The sequence below is a fragment of the Tamandua tetradactyla genome, chromosome 7 (genome assembly GCF_023851605.1).
Source record: "Tamandua tetradactyla isolate mTamTet1 chromosome 7, mTamTet1.pri, whole genome shotgun sequence".
Taxonomy (NCBI): domain Eukaryota; kingdom Metazoa; phylum Chordata; class Mammalia; order Pilosa; family Myrmecophagidae; genus Tamandua; species Tamandua tetradactyla.
The window spans coordinates 168,414,660-168,433,950 of record NC_135333.1 but is presented as its reverse complement, the minus strand read 5'-3'; the positions used below and the strand labels follow the sequence as shown (position 1 = coordinate 168,433,950).

The 19,291-nt window shown below is 41.3% G+C and overlaps 1 long non-coding RNA gene across 4 annotated transcripts in view; it reads left to right on the top strand.

Moving 5' to 3' along the window:
- The window catches only part of LOC143642840 (uncharacterized), a 95,824-nt gene that overhangs the window by 39,882 nt on the left and 36,651 nt on the right, over positions 1-19,291 (top strand). The window contains exons 3-4 of one of the 4 annotated variants that reach the window (XR_013155941.1): positions 17,105-17,291; positions 19,039-19,134. The exons of 2 other annotated variants lie outside the window; for them this stretch is intronic. This is a non-coding gene — a long non-coding RNA (uncharacterized LOC143642840). The remainder of the gene's footprint in view (positions 1-17,104; positions 17,292-19,038; positions 19,135-19,291) is intronic. One more of the 4 variants, XR_013155940.1, reaches the window with a different exon arrangement.

Below are 19,291 nucleotides of genomic sequence, written 5' to 3'. Positions count from 1 at the left end.
ATCATCTATCTTTCTTTGTGATTTCATTTATGCCCCCAGCCCTCCTCCCTCTATCATTCTCACATTCAGCTTCATTCAGTGTTTTAACATGTATTGTGCTGTCCATTTCTGAGTTTTTATATTCAGTCCTGTTGCACAATCTGTATCCCTTCACCTCCAATTACCCAATATTTTATCCTATTTCTATCTTCTGATGGTCTCTGTTATTAACGAAATATTCCAAGTTTATTCACTAATGCCAGTTCATATCAGTGAGATCATACAGTATTTGTCCTTTTGTTTTTGGCTTATCTCACTCAGCACAATGTCCTTAAGGTCCATCCATGTTGTTACATACTTCATAACTTTATTCTGTCTTACAGCTACATAATATTCCACAGTTTGTTTAGTCACCCATCTGTTGATGGACATTTTGGCTGTTTCCATCTCTTGGTAATTGTAAATAATGCTGCTATAAACACTGGTGTGCAAATGTCTGTTTGTGTCCTTGCCCTCATGTCCTTTGAGTAGAGACAGCCATATAGATGGGTCCTGTTTTTTAATCCATTCTGCCAGTCTATGTCTTTTAATTGGGGAGTTTAATCCATTACCATTCAGTGTTATTACTGCACAGGTAGTACTTTCTTCTACCATTTTGTCTTTTGGATTTTATATGTCATATCTAATTTTCCTTCTTTTTGCCTTTACTCATAGTCTTCCTTTCTACACTCTTCTCCACACCTCTCTCTTCTGTCTTTTCGCATCTGTCTCTAGTGCTCCCTTTAGTATTTCTTGCAGAGCTGGTCTCTTGGTCACAAATTCTCTCAGTGATATTTTGTCTGAAAATATTTTAATTTCTCCCTCATTTTTGAAGGACAATTTTGCTGGTTATAGAATTCTTGGCTGGCAGTTTTTCTCTTTTAATAATTTAAATATATCATCCCACTGTCTTCTCACCTCCATGGTTTCTCCATTCTGCTCCAATGATTTCTTATTGGGCTTCCCTTGTATGTGATGGATTGCTTTTCTCTTGCTGCTTTCAAGATTCTCTCTTTCTCTTTGACCTCTGGTATTCTGATTTGTAAATGTCTTGGAGTATGTCTATTTGGATCTATTCTCTTTGGGGTACGCTGCACTTCTTGGATCTATAATTTTAAGTCTTTCATAAGAGTTGGGAAATTTTCAGTGATAATTTCCTTCATTAGTTTTTCTCCTCCTTTTCCCTTCTCCTCTCCTTCTGGGATACCCACAACACATATATTCGTACGTTTTATATTGTACTTCAATTCCCCAAGTCCCTGCTCATATTTTCCCATTTTTTTCCCTATATTTTCTTTTTCTTGTCGGATTTCAGATGTTCCATCCTCCAGTTCACTAACCCTATCTTCTGCCTCTCGAAATCTACCATCGTAGGTTTCCATTGTTTCTTTCATCTCTTCTACTGTGCCTTTCATTCCCATAAGTTCTGTGATTTGTTTTTTCAGACTTTCCAGACTTCTTTTTGTTCATTCTTTGCCTTATTTATATCCTCCCTCAATACATTGATTTGGTTTTTGATGAGGTTTTCCATGTCTGTTTGTATATTCTGAATTAATTGTTTCACTCCTGTATGTCATTTGAATTGTTGGTTTGTTCCTTTGACTGGGCCATATCTTCAATTTTCCTAGTGTGATTTTTTATTTTTTGCTGGCGTCTAGGCATTTAATTACCTTAATTAGTTTATTCTGGAGTTTGCTTTCACTTCTTTTACCTAGGGTTTTCTTACTGGATGAATTTGTTGTCTATCTGTTCTTTGACATTCAGTTCAGCTTTTCTGGACCTCTAGCTTAGGTTTTGTTTAACAGAGGGGAATTTTTCAGTTCTTGTTTCTTGCCCTGCTTGTATGGTGCCCCGCCCCCCCCCCCCTTCCTTAGGAGGGTCTACTTAGGTACTACAGGCCACAGCTGGATTTTCCCAGACCAAACTGGCCTCCTATCAGGAGGAAAGAGTCACCTGCGATTTCCATGAGGATGAGACCCAGCAGGTTGAAAGACTTTCCTGTGAAGTCTCTGGGCTCTGTTTTTCTTATCCTGCCCAGTATGTGGTGCTTGTCTGCCTGCAGGTCCCACTAGCATAAGGTGATGAGGTACCTTTAACTTTGTCAGTCTCTCTCTGCTGGGGACATGGTGGAGACAGAGGAGAGGTTGTAGGCTGGTTTTAATGGCTTCAAATTGCCAAGCCCTAGTGTCTGAATTCCTTGAGGAGGGATGCCACCTGAGTTGGCATCCTCCCCTGGGGAAGGCACAGGCTCCAGACAAGCCCTCAAATGAGCTTGTTTCTGCCTATGCCTGGGGCAGTTGCAGCCTGAGAAGTCCTGCTGCTGTATCCAGAGGCAGTCAAGCCTTTGTAGAAACACAGCCACATAAACCTGTTTCCTTTTTTTGTCTTTTTCTGTCAGCCCTGCCCCCTTGGTGCCGGGGCAAAAATGAGCAACCTCTGCTTTGACCAGGTTCACCTGAGCTGGGGGCCTATTTTTAATAGTCGGAATTTGTTAATTAATTCCACAATTGGCATTTGGTTGGGCTCAGCCCCTGCTACTGGTAAAGTCCTTTTCCTTTTCCCTCTGGGAAGCAGCCTGTGGGGGAGGAGCGCCGGCCACCACGGCTTGGGGAACTCACGGTTCTGGGGAGACTTGCAGCCGCTCCAGCTGGTCTGGACTGGGGTAGGCTGTGTGTCCAGTCACTGACGTGGCCCCAGGAGCTGTTCTGTACTGTTCCTGGTTATTTAGTAGTTCTGGAGGATGAACTAAAATGCGCACGTTGCTAAGCCGCCATCTTGATTCTCTGATTCTCTGCTTTTTGTGACTGTGTCATTCTGCTCTCTCAGAATCTCCTCAGTATTTGTCTTTTTGTTCCTGACATTTCATTCAATATACAGCTCCTAACATTAATTCATCTTCACAACTTTATTCCTTCTTGTGGCCACTCAGCAGTCCATTGTATGTATATACCGTAATTGTCCCTTCCATTCCACAATTGTGGTACCCTTATGTCACCTGCATTCATTGTGGCTTGGTTACACTGACTCCAGAAACACCAGTAGCACAGAGTCATTTGTTATGAAAAAAAAGTAGAATTAAAAATCAGGCATCATTAAAAAAATTATCTCCCATTCACAACAGAATTTACCAGATATTTGTATATCACAGGTGATTTTGATTTGTTCAAACTCTAAATTCTTTTTTTTTCAAAATGTTAGAAATTTTATTGAAGTTAACATTCCATAAGGTCATACTCATACAAGTCAACTGCAAGAAATTCCAAGCATACAAACTATCATCTATATTAACATGCCATCTTTCATCTCCAAATGTCAAAAATGTACTTAGGTTTTAATGATACAAGAAGTCTTTACAAAGTCAAATCCACTGTCCATTTGTGTTGGGTAAGAAACCTATTGTCTTCATTTCATGGAATCCATGTTAAAAGAACCCTGTCACGGTTATGGTTGTATATTATCACGGCACTCGTGTATTAATCCATTTTCCTCAATTCCCCATAGTAGACTGCCATCTTGATTTCTCAGTGGTAGGGTCCATTTGAGACTCTTCAAGCTGACTGGGTGAAAATGCTTCCACCAGTGTCTATTATTTTGTACAGGCCCTTTAGAATTCAGTCTCAGGATTCACATTTCTCTGCAACATAAAAGACAGACTTTTCCAAAAATTTCCTTCATCCTCAAGCATGAAACTCCATTCTCAGTCTTCAAAATGGCATACATAATGGCACACCTCAAATATAAGGGTTGTTTTGTTCAGAACCATCAGCAACCAAATTAATTTTAATCTTGTTAAGTTACCAGGTCCGAGCGCGACCGTCGCAGCCCCCGGCCGCCCGCACCAGAGCGCCAGGCCGAGCCGCCCGCCCGAGTTCTCTCCGGAGTCCGGCCGAGCCGCCCAAGCCCCGGGGAGCCTCCGCAGCCGCTGCCGCAGCGGCGCTTTCGGCGTCGCGGGCCCGGCCACCCCAGGTGCCTCTGTCGCGGGCTCCAACGTCGGCGCGCGGCCCGCCGCGCCTCCGCCGCCGCCGTCCCGCTCTCGCGGGCCCACGGGCAGTCCGGGCGCAGCTCCCCGCGGGCCACTGGGCCCCGCAGCCGCGGCCGATCGCCTGACAGCTCCGGGGGCAGCTGCCTCCCCGGCCATCTTGTGCCGCGCGTGCGGTGTCTCTCTCCCGTCTTCTCTCTCGGCTTTACTCCCTCCTCCTCCTCCCCCCGCCCCACACACCACACAGCAAGGCCTCTTCGCTGCAGCGGCTGCGGCCCAAACTCTAAATTCTTAAAAGAGAAACCTAAACTCTAAAAAGAGAGGGGAAAATTAAAAGAGATTGGTAATTATTTGTGGTGATTTGAAGCTGTATGTACTCCAGAAGAACATGTTCTTAAGTTTAGTCCTTTCCTGTGAGTGTAAACCCATTGTACATAGGACCTTTGATGAAGTTATTTCTGTTAGGGTGTGTCCCACCTCAATCAGGTTGGGTCTTATGCTATTACTGGAGTCCTTTCTATGAGAATTGAATTCAGACAGAGAGAGAAAACCATCGGGAGAAAGAAGCTGAAACAGAACCCTGAAGAGGTGGGAGAGCCCAGCATGTGCCTTGCCATGTGATAGAGGAGCCAAGGATCACCAGCAGCCAGTTTAAGAACGCCACAGTCTTTGGGTAGAAAGCATTATCTTGATGATGCCTTGATTTAGACTTTCCTTTGGCCTTAAAGCCATAAGCTAATAAATTCCTATTATTGAAACCAACTCATTTGGTGAGTTGCCTGAGCAGTCCAAGGAACTAAAACTCTGTATCTCTTGAACTGTGTCTGCTATTTTCTAACTGAAGTTCATTCCCTCTTTGAGGATTTTAGCCAAAAATTGCTGATGTGTGTGAATTTGCTTTGGCAATCAGGTCTTGCAGGTCTGCCTGGCAGCCTAACTGGTAAGGTAACTAGGAGAAAATGCTTCAAGGCATATAGCATTTTGGACTTGTTACTAACTTCTCTGGGCTTTGGTATTCTCATTGGCAAAATAAAGATAATAAGGTAGTTGTAGAAAGATTAAATGAAATAATTCATGAAGAGCACTGTGTTCCCTCAGCTAGTTCCTCTTTTTCCTGGGCAAATACCTGGAATGTGTTTTCCAGCCTCCTCAGCACTGAGAGTTGGCCATGTGATAAGTTTTTCCTAATGCAATGTGGGCAGAGGTTATGGCTGTCACTTTTAGGCCTGCTCCATAAAAACCTCCTGGGGACATTCCTCAGTGTTGTTTCTCTTGGATGGCTGGAATGGACACAACCCCTTGTGTAGACTGGGTATCAAACACTGAAGATGGGGTAGCACAGGCAGGAACCTGGGTTCCTGGATCACTGATAGAGGATAATTGCCCCACTAGGCACTACCTGCATTGATCTGTTGATTGAGAAATAAAACTTTTTGATATGATGGAGATTTTGGAGTTTATTTATTATGTCAGCTAATGTTAACTTAAGCTCAGGGCCTGCCAGCCTGAGAGTAAGAAGATAACTGTCAGCTAAAAATGCTAAAAGATGACCATATTCGTTGTGTCTTAACCTCCTGTGTAAGATTGGCTCTGGATCTTAATCCAAGACACTGCAATTTGATTATGAAGCTCATGCTAGCTATGCTTCTTCTCAAGATGAATACATGGACATAGTTCTTGATATTTAAATAAGTTGGGTTTATGGACTTGGAGCTTAGAAAAGAATGCTGAATTTAGAAATAGAGTTATGGGAGTCTTCATCCTTTGGTGATATTTGAAAACCCAATTGTGGGTCTTATCACCCAGGGAGACTGAAAACAGAAAGAATCCTGAAGAATCCTGAGAACTGCAATGTTCAAGCAAAGAAAAAAAGGGGGTGGGGGGACCCGAGTGGTGTGGTATCATGGGAAGCCCGGGGAAAAGATATGAAATTTTTGTGTGTGGGGGGTGGAAATTGCCCCAGGTGTGGAGGATTAACTCTAATTCTCCAGTTCACGGCAGCTCTGAACAGCTCATCAGTCCCTGTAAGGCCTTGTTCTTTTTGTTAACTTACTGCTTTTTACCCGTCGTATTTCCACTCCCTGCTTTCCTTGGGGAACTGCTGTAATCTGATTGCATGTATTTGAAGCTGTTTATTGCTGTCCTGTGTATGTATTTTTAGTTTGTGTAAATGGTTGATAATCTCTTTCCATATCTTACAACTTTTCTCACCAAATATTATGCTTATGGCCACCCATGTCTGTTGTGATGTATATACACCTAATCTGTAGTTATTAATTGCTGTAATACTCCATGATGTGCACTGTTAGGAGGTGAGCTTAATTTTAAGAAGGTGCTTTTAGAAAGGGGAGAGAAGGAGAAATGAATAATCAAACCAACAAGCCCATTGCACTTTGCTTCTTCTTCATCCTCTGCTAACTATGATTTCTAAGCTGTTCTTGCAATCAGCGGCCTTTATGATAACATCAGATTCCTGAAAATGGTTTATAATCCCCATGCTCTGTTCCATTTCCTCACTAACTCTGATTCTATCCATAGACAACCTCTGTTCCTGGAAGGATGTTTCTACAGAAATGAAAATTTCCCTAGAACACTTTCTTACCCCATCAGGGAGGCCATGATTAAAAAGCACCTCCGGGAATGCTGAGAGCAAGGACCAAAGAAACGATAAGATCTGAGGGTGAGAGCCTCCTGAAAACACGGCACTGTCAGGAGAAAGCCAGCACTGGCCGTGGAAATTGGTTGGTTAGCATGGCTGTAGCTCAGCATAACCAAGTGGAGAGTAAAACCAGGATTATGTGACTGGTGCCTGGAAATGCAGCCAAGGCATGGGAGGCATCAGACCTCTAGTCTCTTCGTCTCTAGCCTGCATCGTTGAGAAGGGATGTAGTGAACTGCCTATGAAGGACACCCTGGTCCCTGCAGCTGACAGCACATGCAGAAACAAGGCTGGGCGGAGCAGTGCAGGACATTGAAGGACAAGGGAATGAAAAGGATAGACTTGCTGTCTAAGAGGAGAGAAGAATGTCTGCCACTCAGTACAGTGAGTTTCAGTCATTCATTAAATATTTAGTGAGTTCTCACCGTGTGCTAGGGATAGCGATGGCTCTGGAGATACCGTGAGAAGCAAGCCATTGCTGCCCACATGGCAGCTACAACAGATGGGGGAATGTATTAGTTCAGTTTTGTTTTTTTTTCAATTCCAGGAAGCAGAAGTGACCTTGCAAGTTTGTTGGTAGAAAACTGGAGGTTCTTAGAGTATTCACAGAGCTGGGAGAATTCAGAGGAGGCAGGGACTAAGGCATCTCAGGGCACCTTGTTAGCAGAAGGTTTACGATCTCCTCTGAAGAGTGCTGTTAGAGTGAACAGGCTTCTTTGTCCAATTTCTGTGTTCCTCAGTTCCAGATTCCTTAGGGAATATCTGACTGGCACAGCTTGAGTGAACCAAGGTCTAGGGTCCAGCGTTATGAAGTACAGACTTGGTTGTTGGGATTATACTTCCTCATGTATCAAGTGCAGTTTCTAGAACAGGGCAGAAAGCTGTGACCCTGAAAGCCACTCTCTTTGTGGCGAGGGAGATAGATAAGCAGATAGCACCAACAGCGCAGTGTGCTGGGGAAGTGTGGAATGTATCAGCCAAGACTCTTTGGAAGGCAAGGTTTAGAAACCTAATTTAAACAAATTTAAGTTGGCAAAACAGGGAATTTACTGGAAGGAAGCTGACTGCCTTCGGGGGCTACTGGAACTAGGAACTTGAGTGTTATTAGGTATTTTTTTTTCAGTCTCTCAACTCTGTTTCTCTCTGTGTTGTCAGCCGTTTTCTTAGACCAGCTTTCTCTACAGAGCAGGAATTTTGGCCACTGGCAGGTCCTGGGTGCCACATCTCCTGCTTCATCACTAGAGAATAATTCTCTTTGCTTCAGTTAGAAAATCCTAGGGAAAAACCCCAATTGGTGTGGCTTGAGTGGCAAGTCCAATCTCTCAAACTATGTCTATGGAGGCAGGATAGTGTAAAAACATATTTCCTTTTTTTATGGATTGAATCATGTTCCCCACAAGCCATGTTCAAGTTCTAACCTCCAGCCCAGTGGGTGTGAACCCACTTGTAAATAAGATCTTTGAAGATGTTATTAGTTAAGGTGAGCCCAAACTGAATCAGGGTGGGTCTTAGTCCAATATGACTGGAGTCCTTATAAGCAGTGGGAATTTGGACACATAAGTAGGAGACAAAAGGAGATGGATGACCATGTGATGGAGATAGAGATCGAATTACAGATTGACAGCCGTGACCAGACACTGCAGACGAGAGAAAGCATGATCCTACTGATGATGCTGAGCAAAGCAGTGGGGTCTCTGCCAGATGTGGTCAAGTAACCAATTTCTGGGACCCTGGGGCTTCCAGGAGAGAAAGAGTTTATTGCTAGGTGCAAGCAGGAGATCAGATGGCCTCTCAGCCTAAAAATGTCTCCCTGAACTGCAGTAATTCTGATAGATTTATAGTATCAAAAGATGGGCAGGTTTTAGGATAATGAGCACAATGGCTCAAGATGTGGAGGTTTAGAAGTGACCTCATTATTGAGATTACACACACTGATTACATGCTTAATCACAGAATATACGTAAGAAAATGTCAGCCTTCATATGATGATGGGTGTGATTTTTAGTATTATAATAAAGTATAGGTCACTTAAAGGTTATAGTTTAAGCTACTGCCCTTGCCAGGAAGCCCAATTTTGGTTTGATTGAGCTCTACCAAGATGGCTTTGGAAATGCAGTGGTTCTGGCTGTCTCAAGGCCCTTCATTATAATTAGGGGCTGTCGTTAGTGATCCTAAGACTCTAAAGTTGAAAACCAAGTTAAGTGAGGGTCACTGATGAATCCCAGACTGATTCGATCAGTGAGTGGAAAAGTATTTGCAAAGCCCCCCTTGGGGAATGGTGAGAACGGGGAGAAATCCAACTTCCCCAGGTTGAATTCTTTTTAAAAAAATTTTTTTTTTATTAATTAAAGAAAAAAAAGAAATTAACACAACATTTAGAAATCATTCCATTCTACATATGCAATCAGTAATTCTTAACATCATCACATAGCTGCATGATCATCATTTCTTAGTACATTTGCATCAATTTAGGAAAAGAACTAGCAAAACAACAGAAAAAGATATAGAATGTTAATATAGAGAAAAAAATAAAAATAATAATAATAGTAAAAAAAAAGAAAAGGAAAAAGAAAAAAAAGACAAACAAACAAACAGAGAGACAAAAAAAAACCAAAAAAAACCTATAGCTCAGATGCAGCTTCGTTCAGTGTTTTAACATGATTACTTTACAATTAGGTATTATTGTGCTGTCCATTTTTGAGTTTTTGTATCTACCCAGGTTGAATTCTTGATATTCTCACAAGCAGTGTGGACAACCAAATCTATAGGCTGAACCCCAGTCTTGGGGCTTGTTCATATGAAACTTAACCCCGTAAAGGATAGGTCAAGTCTACTTAAAATTTAGGCCTAAGAGTCACCCCCAAGAGAGCCTCTTTTGTTGCTCAGATGTGACCTCTCTCTCCAGCCAACACAACAAGCAATCTCGCTATCCTCCCCCTGTCTACGTGGGACATGACTCCCAGGGGTGTGGACCTTCCTGGCAACGTGGGACAGAAATCCTAGAATGAGCTGAGACTCAGCATCAAGGAATTGAGAAAACCTGCTCAACCAAAAAGGGGAAGCTTGAAATGAGACAAAGTGTCAATGGCTGAGAGATTCCAAACAGAGTTGAGAGGTTATTCTTATGCATTAAGAAGATATCACCTTGTTATTCAAGATGTAATAGAGAGGCTGGAGGGAACTGCCTGAAAATGTAGAGCTGTGTTCCAGTAGCTGTGTTTCTTGATGATGATTGTATAATGATATAGCTTTCACAATGTGACTGTGTGATTGTGAAAACCTTGTGTCTCATGCTCCTTTTATGTACCTTGTCAACAGATGAGTAAAACATATGGAATAAAAATAAATAATAGGGGGAACAAATGTTAAAAAAATTTGGTTTCAACTGCTAGTGATCAATGAAAGGGAGGAGTAAGGGGTATGGCATGTAAAATTTTTTTTTTCTGTTTTTGTTTTATTTTTCTGATGTCTTTTTATTTTCTTTTTCTGAACTGATGTAAATGTTCTAAGAAATTATCATGATGACAAATATGCAACTATGTGATGATATTGTGAATTACTGATTATGTATGTAGAACAGAATGAGCATATTTTAAGAATGTTTGTGTTTCTTTCTTGTAATTTTTTTTTAATTAATAAAAAATTAAAAAAAAAGTGAGGGTCAGTCCCAAGGTTTTTACAATCACAAGGTAAAAGCTTGTGATTTAAAGATCAAGATTGTAGTTCTGCAATCATTATCAAAGATCAAGGCAGCTGGATTAAAGTTCAGAAATTTCAGTATTTCCCTCTGGCTAGTCTAATATACTACTGGAAAGTAAAAAAAAAAAACTATATAATGATTCAGTAATCATAATCATTTCTTAAATCCTGACTTATTTGGTTACACTGGACTTCTGGCCTCTAAAACTGTGAGACCATAAATTCCTGTTGTTTAAACCAACTGTTATAGCAGCTCTGGTAAGCTAAGACATCCATTGAAGCTGCATGGTGGTTAAATAACAAACCAAAATGATTGATATTAAGTATTTTAGGATAATACTCCTTGTACTAGCTATCTATTGCTGCATATCAAATTACTGCCAAATTAGTGGTTTAGAACAACAACAAACATTTACGATCTCATAGCCTCTTTGATTAGAAATTTGGGAGTGGCTTAGCTGGATGGTTCTGGCTCAAGTCTCTCTTGAGTTTTGTTCTGTTATGTACCCCAGAAAAGTCATGTTCTTCTGATCCATTCTTGTGGGTGCAGACCTGCTGTGGGTGGGACCTTTTGATTAGTTTGTTTCCAGATGTGACCCCGCCCATTCAAGGTAGGTCTTAATCTGCCTGCTTAAGTCCTTTAAGGGAGAGATTTTGGTGAGAGCTCAGAGCTGAGAGAAGTTAAGGGGGGGGGGGGACCAAAAAACAAGCACCCCAGGAAAAGCCATAAGGATCCACATGAACTGCGAGAGCCATCTGAAATCAACTCAGGAGCAAGGGCCAGTAGATGTCACCATTTGCCTTCCCATGTGTTCTAGTTTGCTAGCTGCTGGAATGCAACACACCAGAGATGGATTGGCTTTTAATAAAAGGGGATTTATTTAGTTATAGTTCTTAAGAGGAAAGGCAGCTAACTTTCAACTGAGGTTCTTTCTTACATGGGAAGGCATAGGGTGATCTCTGCTGGACTTCTCTCCAGGCCTCTGGGTTCCAACAACTTTCCCCGGGTGATTTCTTTGTGCATCTCCAAAGGCCTGGGCTGAGCAGCGAGTGCTGAGATGAGGTCTGCTGAGCTGCTTGGGCTGTGCTACATTAAGCTCTCTCATTTAAGCACCAGCCAATTAAATCAAACATCATTCATTGTAGAAGGCATGCCTCCTAGCTGACTGCAGATATAATCAGCAACAGATGAGGTTCACATGCCATTGGGTCATGCCCACAGCAATAGAACTAGGTACGTTCACCTGGCCAAGTTGACAACTAAATCTAACTACCACACCATGTGACAGAGGATTCCTGGATGCCATCAGCTCACCTTCAGCAAAGCTATCCTCTTGTTGATACCTTAGTTTAGACATTTTTATGACCTAGAACTGCAAATTTGTAACCTAATAAATCCCCTTTGAAAAAGCCAGCCCATTTCTGGTATATTGCATTCCGGCAGCTTTAGCAAACCCATACAAGGTTGTTGTCAACATGTCAGTTGGGGCTGCAGTCATCTGCGTTCAACTGAAGTTGGAGGGTCACTCGCTTGGTACTCAGTTCCTCTCCATGGGGTCTCTCACAGGTGGCTTGAGGGTGTCCATGTCATGATGCCTGGGTTCCCCCAGGGTGAACAGTCCAAGAGAGCTCAAGATAAAAGCTCCAATGTCTTTTACGACCCATCCTTGAAAGTCACACTCTTGTCATTTCCACAACACCATTCTCATTAAGGAGGATAGTCCAGTTAGATGTGAGAGGACTAGACAAGGGACTCTCCCAGGAAGGGAGAATCACTGGGGGCCATTTGGGACGTTAGCTTGGAGGCTAGCTACACATTCCCCAAAACACATCTTTTAGAACTGGGATGTTAAAGTTATTACATGAAGAAGGAGCTTTGCAGTAAAGTCAGTTTGAGAAAGGACGAGTTAAACAGGTTTTATTTCCTATTCTAGGCCCTTCTCTGCCCCCACCCCCACTGCCTTCCCTCTAAAGGTATATCAGAATGCCACCTGTCTTCTGTTAAAAATATGTTTCTGGTAAGACAATGTGTTTTCATTTGGAGTTGGTCATTCTTTACTCTCAAAACCTTTTTGCTTATTTGGCCAATGTGTACCATGAAAATATATGCGTGATTAAAAGTGAAGCAATTCCTTTTCTTGTGAAGTGAGTGGTCAGTCTTGGGAAGTTCTGCAAAAGGAGTTCTACAAAGCTCTCTATGTCTGCAATGGGTTGGGTGAAATTGAGTCAGGTAGTTACAACCTCTATTTGAAGGCCAGCACGCTTTCATTTTACCAGCAAATACTTCACCATTCACTTTTGGGACCTTTCCCATATCCTTTGGTCTACGTGTTTTTTTGGTGGTGGTTGTTTCTTTTGTTTTCGCTATTTGTCATGGCAAGAATCCAATTTATTTAAAGTGTTGTATCACATTTCTGTGAGTTGGTTGCACCATCTTGAATTATTTAACTCACTGTAAACACTGAGATGATATGTATGTGAAAGAGCCTACACCATATGTGTTTATGGAAATGTGCTTATTGCGATGTCGTTTCCAAGCAGAGCATCTGCTCTTATGCATCTTTTATAACATTTTTTACTCAGCCTATGTAAGACTTGATCTCCACTGTTTGATAATTTCTCATTTATGGCAGTTCCCCCTTTTTTGCTGCATAATAATTTTAAAACTTTCAGCGTGAAAAGCACCTAAATTAAAAGTGATCAATAAAAATACCTTCTCTCAGTTTTTTAATTTCAATTAAACAGTGCTTACTTTTTAAAGAGCCAAAGTCTGTACATTTAGAAGAATGAATATCTTCTTATTATCAATTATCTTATGTATATTCTCTCAAATGGAAAAATCCAAGTTTATGCAACCTGTGGTTTACATGGAAGAATAGACATGTAAATTGGAGATGTTGAATATTATAAAATCCTCCTCTCCATCCTTCTCTGAACTGAAAATTTGGACTTACTCTGAGTTCCTGTTTCCAGTGCTCTCAGGCACCCAGTCTTTCTGCACGACATGGAATTTCACAATGTTAAGTGTTACTTAATGGCTTCATAATCCACCTTAAGTTCCTTTGGTTGTCTCTGTGGACAGCAAACTTCATAAATCCCCAAATGTAGCCCAGCAGAGACCTGTGTGTGCATAGCTATGATTACAGACAACAATGAATCATGTAACAATCTAGTGTTCATCGACCTTCTTGTAATAGCACTTACAACAATCTTTTATTATTAAGTTTTCTCAAGTTCTTAGAACCAGAGATTTGGCTTTATCTAGGGAGCCATCTTCTCTCTGATTTACGAAAACATACATTGGTTCAAATGCAGTAAAGGAAATGCAACCATCCTGAATGTAAATCTGCTACTTTTATAATTAGGAGACGGGTCTAAGGGCCTCCAATCATCATATATAACCAGGTTCCCAAGCTGGTTTGCAAACCTCTGGCAGAATGCAAGGTGATTTCGGGTGGCAGACAGATAAACTTCCAAAAAAATTTTGATCACTGTTTATGTATTACGCCAATATACTTGGTGTATAAAACCTGTGCTTCCTCAGCTTTTCCTGTTTAGACCAGTATTCCCTAAATTTCTTTTAGGTAGTAATATGTGCACTGATTCTTTTAAAAAACTGCAGTAAACAGTCACATAGGAGGTAGGACATATTGCAAAAATGGTGTGGCTGGTAGGTGGAAGGATGAGCAGTTTGGGAACCATCTATTTACAGCCCACAGGCGTCTTTGACCTGAAGTGGTGCTGGAGCAGATCCAGGTCAGATCCTGTCTCCGTCTCACTCAGCTCTGTGACATTGAGTAAAATGTGACTGATGGCCTTGGGATCCCTCTTCCTCACGGGCACAATGGGAACAGCTATAAATATCTCACAGAAATTATGCGGGATTTATGAGTGTCTTTTCTTTCAGACTTGAAATAGAGAAAGCTTAGCTATTTCAACCAACTTTGCTGGCTGGGGGGTGGAGGGGGGTGAGGGTTGGGGGTACTTCTGGCAGCAGAGTTGTTCAAGAGAACATTTTGTAATCTGGGTCCTCAAATGTGAGTTGCAGGTATAAATACATAGGGCTGAGCAACAGGGAAAGTGAGTTGTGGTAAAGCAATAGGAACTTATGCAAAAGCCCCTCAAGAATCACCGCAGGATCCAACTTTCTGTTATTTCTGGGCTTTTATACACTTTTGAATTAATATGGCCTTTACGTAGCCCTCTTCTCTATTCTATCATCTTGGAGTTCATAAATGTGAGAAGTAAATTCTTGATATAATCAGACTTTTATCTTAATGGAGGAAAGTATGCATTTTTAAAAAGTTCAGGGCAGTGCGATGGAGACTCAGTGGTAGAATTTTCACCTGCCATGCTGGAGTCCCAGCTTTGATTCCCATTGCCTGCCCATGCTAAAAAAAAAAAAAAAAAAAAAATCAGAGAAGCTTTGCGAATTTAGTGCTGTTCCCTGAAAACACTAGGAGGTTTGACTGAGCAGAAGAAGATACGTGAGCATTTAGAAGAGGGTATTGTGATCACAGGATCTGCATGAATTTGCTGGGGTTCACAATTATTTCCACAGGCGAACTCGCGGCTGGAACCAGTACAGGAAAGCAGAATATGAACAAAATTTATTGTGTTCTTTCTAACTGGTAGGCCCTGCGTTAAATGCTCTCATTTAGTTGGCCTTGTAATCCTTTGAGAAAGGTATTGGTATTAAAATTCTTATTTTACACCTGGGGAAACTGAGGCTTCAAGATGTTAAGTAACTTGTCCCAGGTCATATAACTAGATGTTAAAATAAGTTTATTTACAAAGTCCCCTTTGGGGAATGGTGAGAACAGGGGAAAACTCAACTTCCCCAAGTTGAATTCTTGATATTCTCACAAGCAGTGTGAACAACCAAAGCTATAGGCTGAGCCGCCAGTCTTGGGGTTTGTTCATATGAAACTTAACCCCACAAAGGATAGGTCAAGTCTATTTAAAATTAGGCCTAAGAGTCACCCCCAAGAGAACCTCTTTTGTTGCTCAGGTGTGGCCTCTCTCTACAGCCAACACAACAAGCAAACTCACCACCCTCCCCCTGTCTACATGGGTCATGACTCCCAGGGGTGTGGACCTTCCTGGAAACGTGGGACAGAAATCCTAGAATAAGCTGGGACTCAGCATCAAGGGATTGAGAAAACCCCTAGAATGAGCTGAGACTCAGCATCAAGGGATTGAGAAAACCTCCTCAACCAAAATGGGGAAGAGTGAAATGAAACAAAATAAAGTGTCAATGGCTGAGAGATTCTAAACGGCGTCAAGAGGTTATCCTGGAGGTTATTCTTATGCATTAAGTAGATATCACCTTGTTATTCCAGATGTAATGGAGAGGCTGGAGGGAACTGCCTGAAAATGTGGAGCTGTGTTCCAGTAGACATTTTTCTTGAAGATGATTGTATAATGATATATCTTTCACAGTGTGACTGTGTGATTGTGAAAACCTTGTGTCTGATGCTCCTTTTATCTACCTTGTCAACAGACGAGTAGAACATATGGAATAAAAATAAATAATAGGGGGAACAAATGTTAAAATAAATTTAGTTTGAAATGCTAGTGATCAATGAAAGGGAGGGGTAAGGGGTATGGTATATATGAATTTTTTTCTGTTTTCTTTTAATTTCTTTTTCTGAATAGATGCAAATGTTCCAAGAAATGATCATGATGATGAATATGCAACTATGTGATGATATTGTGAATTACTGATTATATATGTAGAATGGAATGATCGAAAGTTAAGAATGTTTGCATTTGGTGTTTTTTGATATTTAAAAAATTTTAAAAATTAATAATAATAAAAAATAAGTTAAAATAATCAAACAAGGATTTGAACCCAGGCAGTCCGCTTCTGGAGCTTGGACTTTCAATGTCCATATTGTACTGTTTAAGGGTTTAAAAATTTATAAATACAACATACAAAGAAGAACCCTTCTAAGAGGTACGAGAGAAAGAATTTGGTCTTTGGAGTCAGGAGTGTCTGATTTCTGACTAGCGACCACTTGGCCTCAGGCAAGCTACCTCAACTCCATGACGCTCAGCTTCCCTACATGTAAAATGGGTGTAGTGATATATATACCTCATCAAATATATGATGTGTACTTGTCAAATTTTGTGAGGATTAAGTATCTAGTACAATGCTGAGAATATGGGAAATGGTCAACATTGCATTATTTTCCCTGGGGAATCTTATTTAACTCTCATACCAACCCTTTGCAGTAGGTAAATGTCTTGATTTGCCAGAGCTGCGATCACAAATACCAGAAACTGGTTTTGGCTCAACAACAGGGATTTATTGGCTCACAGTTCTGGAAGCCAGGAGTCCAAAATCAAGGGGTCAGCAAGGCGTTGCTCCCTCTCCAGAAGGTGTGCTGTTCCAGTACAGGTTTGTCCATTCCCGGGCTCCCTTGGCTTGCAGTGCTGCCTCTGGTCACAGGGTGATGTCCTCTCCTTTCATCGGCTTCCCTGGTGTCTGCTGACTTCCAGCTTCTTCCTCGATGGCTCTCTCCAAGTTTTGGCTTCTGGTGTCTTCCCTTTATAAGGCCTCCAGCCATCTGGGTTAAGACCCACCCTCATTCACTGGCTGCACCATAACTGAAAATAACGTCTCAAAGAGACCCTCTTTACAATGGGTCACACCCACAGGGACATGGATTAAAATTAAGAGCGTGTAAAATTGGGGTACATAAGTCAACTGCCACGGTATGTTTATTATCACTCCTATTTTACAGGTGAGAGACCCGCATACGGCAGAGGAGGGAGTCACACTCAGAAGCCCGACTCCATGGCCCAGATCTCATCTGCTTTTTCCATTTTGCTCCCCACTGTTTCTTTTCTTCCCCTTTCTTCCCCACATGCAAAAGACTTGGGAGTTTGCATTAAATACAAGCTTGAGAAAATACTACAATATTGCAGCTGGTGAGAAAGCCAGTTCAAATTTAGTGTACTCATGCAAAATGAGGCCCAGTGCATAGGACATAGCAGTGCTATTCAGATAGCCTCTGGAGCATCATATTCAAGTTTGAATGGATACAGGGATTCATGTAGGGATGCCGACAAACTGGGAGTGACTTTGGTGGTGAGAGGGGTTTGTCCTCGTCTCCAGAGAGGAACAGCTGAAAAAGTTTTGGTCTGATGAAGTCATGTAAGGGGTCAGAGAGGAAAGAAAGGCTGTCTGTCCAGCCAGGCTGGTGGTTCTGTTCCCAGCGTGGAAGTTTCATGAATTCAACTTTATCAGTGCACTCAAGGTTGAACATATTCTTGGGAAGTGACTCACATTAACCAAATTGACCAGAATACCAATTAGTTAACCTAAAATTAGGAACATAAGCACCAGATAGATTGTATACATATATTTGCTGATCAGAGTATCTTATTTTTTCTAGGGATCTTGTATTTTTCTGTCAGAATACGTAATTAAACCTATGTCAGGCTAACTTGCTAGCTTGCAAGTAGGGTAAAATCAGACTTCTGAGAGTTTCTGACAAGATGATAGTCAAAAATTGAGATCTCAAAAAAATGATATCCTTATTTTATTAATCTGAATTATTCTATTTATAAGCAAATTGAAATTTTTTTTTTTTTAACATGGGTAGGTACCAGGAATCGAACCCAGGTCCTCTGTCATGGCAGGCAAGCATTCTTGCCTGCTGAGCCACCGTGGCCCAGCAAACTGAACTTGTAATGTATTTCTTAACATTTAAGTTTGTATTCTATAAATTGTCAATTTATAACTTTTATTCATTTTCATTTGGGTTATTTTTAAGTGATTTGTAGATTTCCATTGGGTTGTTGCTTATAGATTGGTAAGTCTTTATGTATGTGTATTTGTATATAAAGTATTCAGCTATATTTAGATAATGCAGGTAAAATGAGGTCTATGTAAGTATACCTCCAAATGAGGTATAAAATTGTTTTATCAGTTGAAAAACTATTTGTCATAACTCATTTTTTCTTTCACTTTATGTGTCTTCTGTGATGCACATAATATTTCTGGGTTATGTTTTCTTAAGAATGCTTTCTTCCCCCACAAGATTATATTTTCCTACTTTTTCTTTTATACTAAAAAATTAAGTATTAAATTCAAATCGAATTTGTTTTTGTGTACGATATGAGAAAGGGATTTGATTGTACTTTCAAAATGGATAGCTTGTTGTCCCAATACCATTTTTTTTAGAGTCTCTTCCTTCCCTACTGATTTAAAATACCTCTTTTATCATGTATATATATGATATAATGTATATATATCTTCAGGACTGAAGAATGTATCCCCAAATGCTGAGGTTATAGCTGGCTGACATTCTCTAGCTGTCAACACTTTCCAGGAATTTGTCCATGGCCAAAGGAATTTGTCCTGGCTCACTCTCGACTCCACCCTCTTCCCAGGGGCAGCTGTATCCAGTGACTGGCCAATGTGGGGGTGTAAAGGCGTAGCACCCTGACATAACCCTGGGACATGCTGAAAGGGAATTCCCAGCATCAGAGCTCCCTGCGGGGCAGCCGAGGCATTAGTGTTGTCAAATAAAATAAATACGGCATGACCAACAACAAGTAGTTTTTAGGATCAATATGTCCCAAACAGTCCTTGGGTCACCTGCTGCTAATTTTTTTTTCTGTTTATCTGAAATTAAGATTTAACTGGATATCCTGTGTGTTTACTATACAGATATGGTTTTCCAGTTCAGCGGTCAGCTTTCTAATTAGAGTAGAGGTGGCAGATTTCTGGAACCAGCAGATGTGACAGTGCCTCCTGTCTCACCAGGTAGCCTCCTGGCTATCTTTTTTTTTTTTTTTTAATGGGCAGTCACCGGGAATCGAACCCGGGTCCTCTGGCATGACAGGCAAGCATTCTTGCCTGCTGAGCCACCCTGGCCCGCCCAGCCTCCTGACTCTTGCCACCCAACAGTGGTGGGTGCCTT